Genomic DNA, 9,004 nt, shown 5'->3' with positions numbered 1-9,004 from the left:
ATCCACCTAGGTCACAGACCAGAGACCTGTGCATGCCATACCCCACATTAACTGATGTTTCATGAGCAGCTTTGAGCTCTAATCTCTCTCTCTGCTGTCCAGTGACTTACTGACCTAGCCCATCTTGAACACAACAAATAAACAGAGCCCTGCCATCTCAAAAAAGACTGTAGGGCACCTGTGCAACTTTGGGCTTTGAAACATATCAACCCACTCCTCTCTTCCCTGACCCAACTGGGATATAGTCAGGGAACCCATCTGAGCTCATCAGAGTACAGGCTCTATCACCTACTGTCCAACATTCTAAGGAACTCTTTGGGGAGCCCTAGAAAACAACCATAGGCTTTGGGCTCTATTTACTTGCTTCCAACCTACCTGGCCAATGTGAGACACAGACAGCAACCTCATTGGAATAATTTCTAGGCCTGATAACACCAAAGACAACCAGAGGTTTATATTATAGCTCAAGAAGACTAGCAACAAAATTCAGAGCTGTACGTATAACAACACTGGAAACCAATGATCTTAACAAAGCGAGCACTGGAGAAATGAACACGTATAAACATCAAAGAGAAGATTGTAAATCTGAGGTGATGAAAATGATAGAAGCTTTGAAAGAGAAAAATAAATCATTCAAATAAACACAGGAAAATACATCCAAACAGATGAAATAATTTAATAAATCCTATAAAGAATTACAGGAAAAGTCAATCAAATGAGAAAAAGAAATTAATAATATTATCCAAAACTTAAATAGGTAATTAGAATTAATAATGAAAACAAAAGCTGAGGCAATCATAGAGTTGGGAAATATAGGAAAGAGAACAGGAAAAAGTAGACATAACCTACAGTAACTGAATACAAGAAAAAGAAGAGAGAATTTCAAGTGTGGAAGATATGATCGAAGTTATCATACATCAATAAAAGAAAACATTAAAACTAAAAAGTTCCTGTCAAAAACCACCCAAGAAATTTTGGACACCATGAAAAGACCTAATCTAAGAATAATAAGAATAGAAGATGGAGAAGACTTCAAGCTCCAAGGCACAGAAAACAAGTTCAACAAAATCATAGAAGAAAGCTTCCACAACCTAAAGAAAGAAATGCCACAAACATACAAGAAGCCTACAGAACTCCAAATAGATTAGACCAGAAAAAAATCTTCCTTCCACATAATAATAAAAAAATTAAATGTACAGAACAAAGAAAAATATTAAAAGCTGCAAGAGAAAAAGGTCAAGTCACATATAAACCCAAACCCATCAGAATTACACCTGACTTCTCAACAGAGACCATGAAAGTTAGAAGGGCCTGGGCAAAAGTCATGCAAACATTAAGAGACCACAGATGCCAACCCAGACTACTATACCCAAGAAAAGTATTCATGGCCATAGATGGAGAAAACAATATATTTCATGACAAAACCAAGTTTAATCAGTACCTAACCACAAATCCAATCCTACATAAGGCAATAGAAGGAAAACTCCAACTTAAGAAGGCTAAATACACCCAGAAAAACACAGGAAATAAATAACTCCACATTCCCAAATCCAAGACACAGAAGCACACACACTCTACCACCAACAACACCAAGACAAAAGGAACTAAACACCACTGGTCATTAGTATCTCTTAACATCAAGGGCCTCAATTTCCCAGTAAAAAGACACAGGCTAACACAATGGATGTGAAAACAGGATCCATCATTCTATTGCAGACAAGAAACAAATCTAAGGAATAAAGACAGGCATAACCTCAGAGTAAAGGGCTGGAAAACTGTATTCCAAGCAAATGGATCCAAGAAGCAAGCCAAATCAACCACATCCCCAAATGTAAGAGACATTAATAAAGCTTAAATCACACATTGAACCCCACACATTCCTCTATCCCCAATAGACAGATCAAGACAGAAACTAAATGAAGAAACAAAAAAACTAACAGACATCATGAAACAAATGGACCTAACTGATATCTGCAGAATATTTCACCCAAACACAAAAAATACACCTTCTTTTTAGTACCTCAAGGAACCTACTCTATACTGACCACATACTTGGTCACAAAGCAAATCTCAGCAGATACAAGAATATTTAAATAATCCTTTGCATCTTATCAGACCACCAAGGGATAAAGATGAAATTCAAGAACAAAAGAAGCAACAGAAAGCCTACTACAAGCTTATGAAAACTGAACAACTCCCTACTCAATGACATCTGGGTAAGGGACAAAATAAAAAGAGAAATTAAAAACTTTCTAGAACTCAATGAAACTGAAGGGACAATATACCCAAACTTATGGGACACAATGAAAGTAGTTCTGAGAAGAGAGTTCATAGCAGTAAGTGCCTATAGAAAGAAACTGGAGAGATCCCATATTAGCAACTTAACATCACATCTGAAAGTTCTAGAATGAAAAAAAGTAGACACACTGAAGAGGTATAGACAGCTGGAAATCATCAAATTCAGGGCTGAAATAATTAAATTGTAAACAAAGAAAACAATTCATAGAATCAAGGAAACCAAGAGTTGGTTTTTTGAGAAAATCAACAAGATTCACAAACCTTTAGCCAAACTAATTTGAAAAGCAGAGGGAGAATATTCAAATCAACAAAATCAGAAATGAAAAGGGAGACATAACTACAGACAATGAGGAAATCCAAAGAATCAGCAGGTCTTACTTCAAAAGCATATATGCCGCAAAATTTGAAAACCTATACAAAATGGGCAATTTTCTTGATAACTGTCAACTACCAAAATGGAATCAAGATGAGGTATACAAATTGAATAGTCCTATCACACCTAAGGAAATAGAGGCAGTGCTCAAAAATCTCCCCCCCCCCAAAAAAAAAAAGAAAAAAAAAGAAAAGAAAAAAAGAAAAAAGAAAAAAAAGGCCCAGGACCAGATGGATTCAGTGCAGAATTCTACCAGACCTTCACAGAAGAGCTAATACCAATTCTCTTTAAACCATTCTATAAAATAGAAGCAGTAGGAACATTACCAAACTCATTCTATGAGACTACAGTCACCTTGATACCTAACAGACCAAAACTCAACAAAGAAAGAGAATTTCAGGCCAATTTCTCTTATGTACATTGATATGAAAATTCTCAATAAAATACTCGCAAACTGAATTCAAGAACACATTAAAATTATCATAACCAAGTAGGCTTCATCCCAGGCATACAGGGGTGGTTCAATATACAGAAATCCATCAATATAATTCATCATATAAACAAAGATACAAATCAGAGAAAAAGAGGTCAAACTATCACTATTTACAGATGATATGATAGTATACATAAATGACCCCCAAAAATATATTAAGGAACTCATACAGCTGATAAATATCTTCAGCAAAGCAGCTGGATACAAAATTAACTAAAAAAAAAATCAGCATCCCTCTTTTATACTAGTGACAAGCAGGGTAAGAAAGAAGTTAGGTAAACAATACACTTCCCAATAGCTACAAATAATATAAAGTATCTTGTTGGAACTCTAACCAAGAAAGTGAAAGAATTGTGTGAAAAAAAACCTTCAAATCTCTGAAGTTTGTAGAAGATTTCAGAAGATGGAAAGATCCCCTATGCTCTTGGATTGAGACAATCAACATAGTAAAAATGGCCCTCTTACCAAAAACAATCTACAGATTCAATGCAATTCCCATTAAAATACCCACACAATTCTTTACAAACCTTGAAAGGTCAATTCTCTATTTCATATGGAAAAACAAAACAAAACAAAAAACCCAGAATAGATAAAATAATACTGTACAATCTTCTGTGGGAATCTCCATCCTGGATCTCAAGCTGTACTATAGAGCAACAGTAATTATAACAGCATGATACTAGCATAGAAATAGGCTGGTTGATCAATGGAATTGAATAGAAGACCCAGAAATAAACCCACATACCCCTGGACACTTGATTTTTGACATAGAAGCAAAATCCAGACAATGGAAAAAAGATAGCATCTTCAACAAATGGTTCTGCTCTAACTGGATGGCTATATGTAGAGAAGTGAAAATTGATCCATATCTATTACCCTGCACAAAACTGAAGTGCAAATGGATTAAAGACCTCAACAAAACCAAACACACTAAATCTGTTAGAAAAAAAATGGGAAAGAGCCTTGAACTCATCTGCACAGGAGACAATTTCTTGAACAGAACACCAGCAGCCCAAGTCCTAAGATCAAGCATTAATAAAAGGGACCTTAAGAAACTGAAAAGCTTCTTTAAGGTGAGTTTCACAGTCAAAAGAACAAAACAACAGGCTACAACCTGGGAAAAGATCCTCAGCAACCCTCTATGTAACAAAGGGCTAATATCCAAAATATATAAAGAACTCAAGAAATTAAACACCACCAAACCAAATATTCCAATTGAAAATGGGATACAGCACTAAACAGAGAATTCTCAACAGTAGAATATCGAATGGCTGAGAAACACTTAAAGATATGCTCAACACCCTTGTTATCAGGGAAATGCAACTCAAAATGACTCAGATTCCATCTTACACCTATCCAAATGACTAAGATAAAAGACTTAGGTAACCGCACATACTCTAGAGGATAAGCAGAAAGGGAAACACTCCTCCATTTCTGTTGGTAGTGAAAACTTGTACAATCACTTTGGAAATCAAGCTGATGCTTTTTCAGGTAAATGGGAATAACTCTACCTTAAGACCCAGCCATACCACTCTAGGAATATATCCGAAAGATGCTCCACCATACAATATGGACATTTGCTCAATCATGTTCATAGCAGCTTTATTCATAATAGTCATAATCTGAAAACAACCTAGATGTCCCTCAACTGAAGAATGGATAAAGAAACTGGTATATTTACACAATGGAATATTGTTTGGCTATTAAAAACAAGGAAATCTTGAAAATTGAAGCAAACAGATGGAGCTGGAAAAGATCATTTTGAGTGAGGTTACCCAGATCCAGAATGACATACATGGTATATATTCAGTCATAAGCAGATATTAGCCACATAATTCAGGATAACCACACTACAACACAGAGAATGAAACATCAACCGAGGACCATGTCTGATGTGGACATAGACCCTCTGCTCAGATATGGTAAGTAAAGTCTCCTTTTTCTCCCACATGTGGAGAGTAGGGACTACTTCGCACATGCACTCTGGCCACTGAACTTAGATCACATCCTCCTGGCAAGAAGGCCTTGCCAGACTACAGAGAGAGAGGTTATAGGTAGTACAGATAAGATTTGATAGGCTGAGGTCAGATATTAGGGGAAGATCTCTCCCCTTTCTGAGTACTAAGGGAGGGAGGGTCAGGGGATGAGTGAGTGAGGGGGAAGTCAGGAGGAAATGAGGGAGGGGGATACACTCAGGATGCAAAGAATTTAAACTGCAGAACAAGCAGATAACTTATATTGCTAATCTCTGTATATGGGAATAGCTCTGAAACTGGCAGAGACATGAATGTCTATGCATAGAAAATGTCTCTTGTTGGCTACAGAACCCCTATGAATTACTATTAGATGTCATTCTTCATATGGCATGAATGTAGATTTATAGATGTCTTTTTTTCCTGCTCATACAAAGAACTGAAAAGCAGCCTTAATTGTTCTGTTCATCACACACACCCTTTACCCTTATAATTTTAGGACTGTACAATGCTTGTGAGAAATTATACGCTTTCAGAACAAAAGAACTGGACACTGACATTGAATCACACCTGATGGGATGCATTCCTGTCAGCATGCTAGACATTGACATATTGTATCCTTCATATTCCAGCACCAAATCCATCAGTCCCTGTTCCTCATCAGAACAAGGCAGCTCCCAGGACACTTTCAAAGCAAGCTTCCAATCCCAATTGATCCACCATTTCAGTCTGTCTCACAAAGGACTCTAATCCTGGAATTTCTCAACATTTAAAAACTGAACCACAAATTCTATCCCTAGGTTGTCTAACCATATCCTCAATTTTTTGGACTCCTACAAAGGTATTAATTGTCCCAAATCAGCTGGAAGAAACCTTAAGAGAAAGATGCCCCATTTCCTTTAAGGGGGGTCAGGTAGGTTTTTTTATGCTTTCTTGGGCTATAGAGGTTTGTTATCAGTGTGAGTTGGTTACAAGATATTATTGGTCTTATTTAGAAAGAAAACAAGCTTAGACTCAGCATTGTCTCTCTTTTGCCTTATCTTACATTCTTAAGTATGGAGATAGGGGTTGAAAAGAAAGAAAGGGGAACATAGAGATATATAGTGAAGATGGAAAAAAAAGTACATTAATTACTTTACTCTTCAGCTTAGTGACTCAATTGTCACTCACAAGGTTATTTTTAATTCACTGGTATAGAAATTTGTATATAGATGCAAAATAAGTTTAATTCTAGATACAGTGGTGTAGAATTCAAATCTAAGTTCACTTTTTACACACACACAGTGTATATATATATATATGTATTATATATATGTGTGTATATATATACTGATGTGAGATATGTACCCATATAAAACTCAATTATAATACAAGGTTTACTTTCAATACTTTGAGGGTGCTATTGCAGGCTATTTAGGATGAATAAATTATGCAAGTTGGTTGTTAGTTGACCAAATCATGGTCATGTCAATCACTTATCTACTTTAATCACAATAATACACATCGTAAGTGCAACAGATAGATTTGATTCCATAGAAAGGTATGATAGTTAGATAAAGTCATCAAAAACCTCAGAAACATACAGAATGTGGCATTTTAAAATGTTTTTATTATTTTAAATATTCACTGGCAATGAAACAGTTTAACTCCTGGCAACATCCAGCCTACCTCAAAGAGGATGATAGACATCAAATCACCTACTTATGGAAATGGCTTCAATTGTGGAAAACAAGCCTCTGGGCAAAATATCTTCATTTCTATCACAGACAGAATTCTGCCTAAAAAAGGGCAAGCTTGGATGCAGGCAGAGTCAACCACCAAACTCTGCCAAGACAGGGCAATCAAGTTCTCAATAGTTCCTGCCTCACAAACATGTCTGTCAGATATATTGGGACAGAGGCTGGAAAAGATGCCTCAACATTATATTCAGTTTTGGGTGACTATTCAGGTAGAAAATCCTCTCTGCTCATTTGGAAAGCTACTAACCTGCATTCCTGGCAAACTCAGGTAATCAAGTTTATTCATTCTCAAGTCTCTGATGGAGTTGAAGACCACATAGCTTAGTTTTACACTGAAACTTAGTTGTTTAGAGGTTAAAATGTTTAGTTCTAGATCGATGTTTTAAATTGATAATGACAAGATGTGATGGAGATTGATCTACATTCAGAATTTTAGGCCCACCAAGATAGGAAAGACGTTTCCTTCAGGCTGCCAAAAACAAATAGCCAAAACACTGAGAATGTAACATTTATATAATTCCAGATTGTGTCGTGGTTCTTCTTGCTATAAGTAGTTTATTGTATATACATGTAATAATATAAGTGTATATGTAAAAAAATTTTAAAATGTGTAACTAATAAAAAATAAGTAAATAAAAATAAAATAAAATAATATTTAAATATAAAATGTAGGACTGCATAGCTATACCAGCAGGTAAAATCAGGAATTTCTAGACCACATTCAAAATCTTCTATCCTCAAAAAGTGCCCTTGATATGTTTGTAAGATTCTATCCAATAATGTTTGCTCAGGAATGACATGCTAAAAATTAAATTAAAAAGCCATAATTTCTGAGCACTTGAAGTGCTGACTAATATTTGTTTTTGTATACCAGTTTGCAACTTGGTCAAGAAAAATTTATCAGAAGAATAAAGCTTTTGATTTAAAACTCTTTGTCAAGAACACATAAAAAAATATCCTTAAAGGGTATGTCAATACAATATGTGAACTATGCATACAACTCTGAGAAGAACATTTGTTTAAAATGGCTCATTATGAACAGAACTTATATTTTACCTAACATCTACTATAAAATTACACTTAGGATCACTTAAATATCTAAGAAAAGCCATTTGTTCTTTCATCTCCTTGAATTTATAATATGTATTTTCTCTGTATTCCATCTTGTCACATTACCATTAAACTCTTCAGAGGTTGTCTTAGTCATTTTTCTATTACAGCAATAAAACACTATGACCAAAGCAACTACTGAAAGAGGATTTATTTGTGTCAGAGCAGAGGTCTGATGCCTGGAGCAGCAGACAGGAGGCACATACTTGAAAAACACAAGAATAAAGCAGAGAGCTCAACCTCAGACAGGAATGAGATTTTAAACTCTCAAAGGCCCCATCCATTGGCATACTTCCTCCAACCAGGCCAAAATTCCTTAGTTACCACAACAGTATAACCACCCAGGGACCAAGTATTCAAATGCAGAGATTAGGACTGATGTCTCATTCATACTCTATCAATTTCAGCTACCCAAGCATTGTGAGGATACCTTTCCAGCATTGTGAGGATAACAAGTCCTGGCACTGAGGTGCTATTGAGAAAGACTAAAACACAGACATGTATCTACAAGGCATGATTTGAGACTGATGTATAAGTCTTTATTATAAATGATATTCTCATTTATTAAGATATCTTGTGCTGTGGAACAAAAGAGAGTTCTAAAATGTTTTCTTTATAATTGCAGATGATTCAAAACAAGTGAAAGGGTAATTATCCCTCCATGACTATATGCATATACGACAAATATAAGCTATCCACAAATACTGAATGGCCTGAAATGGGATATTTTTGTTTGTTTGTTTTGTTTTCAGTACATCCTGACAGTAGTTCCCCCTCATTCCACATCTCACCTCCAGCCTCCCCGGATCTATGTCTCTTCTATTTACCTTCAGAAAATGTATCCAAGTTATGGCAGAAATTTTCCTGAATAATTGAACAAATTGAACTTGTAATCTGATCTTTACTGTAAAAGGAATTCTTATTGTACTTGTATCCTCAACCTTTATCCACTCTGTTTGGATATTGTTTTAATTGGATTTCATTCAGATAGCATGATGAGATAATCTTGTGTAAAACA

The sequence above is a fragment of the Acomys minous genome (genome assembly GCF_964271855.1).
Source record: "Acomys minous genome assembly, contig: scaffold_109, whole genome shotgun sequence".
In the NCBI taxonomy this organism is placed as follows: domain Eukaryota; kingdom Metazoa; phylum Chordata; class Mammalia; order Rodentia; family Muridae; genus Acomys; species Acomys minous.
Note: the sequence above shows the minus strand (reverse complement) of the source record.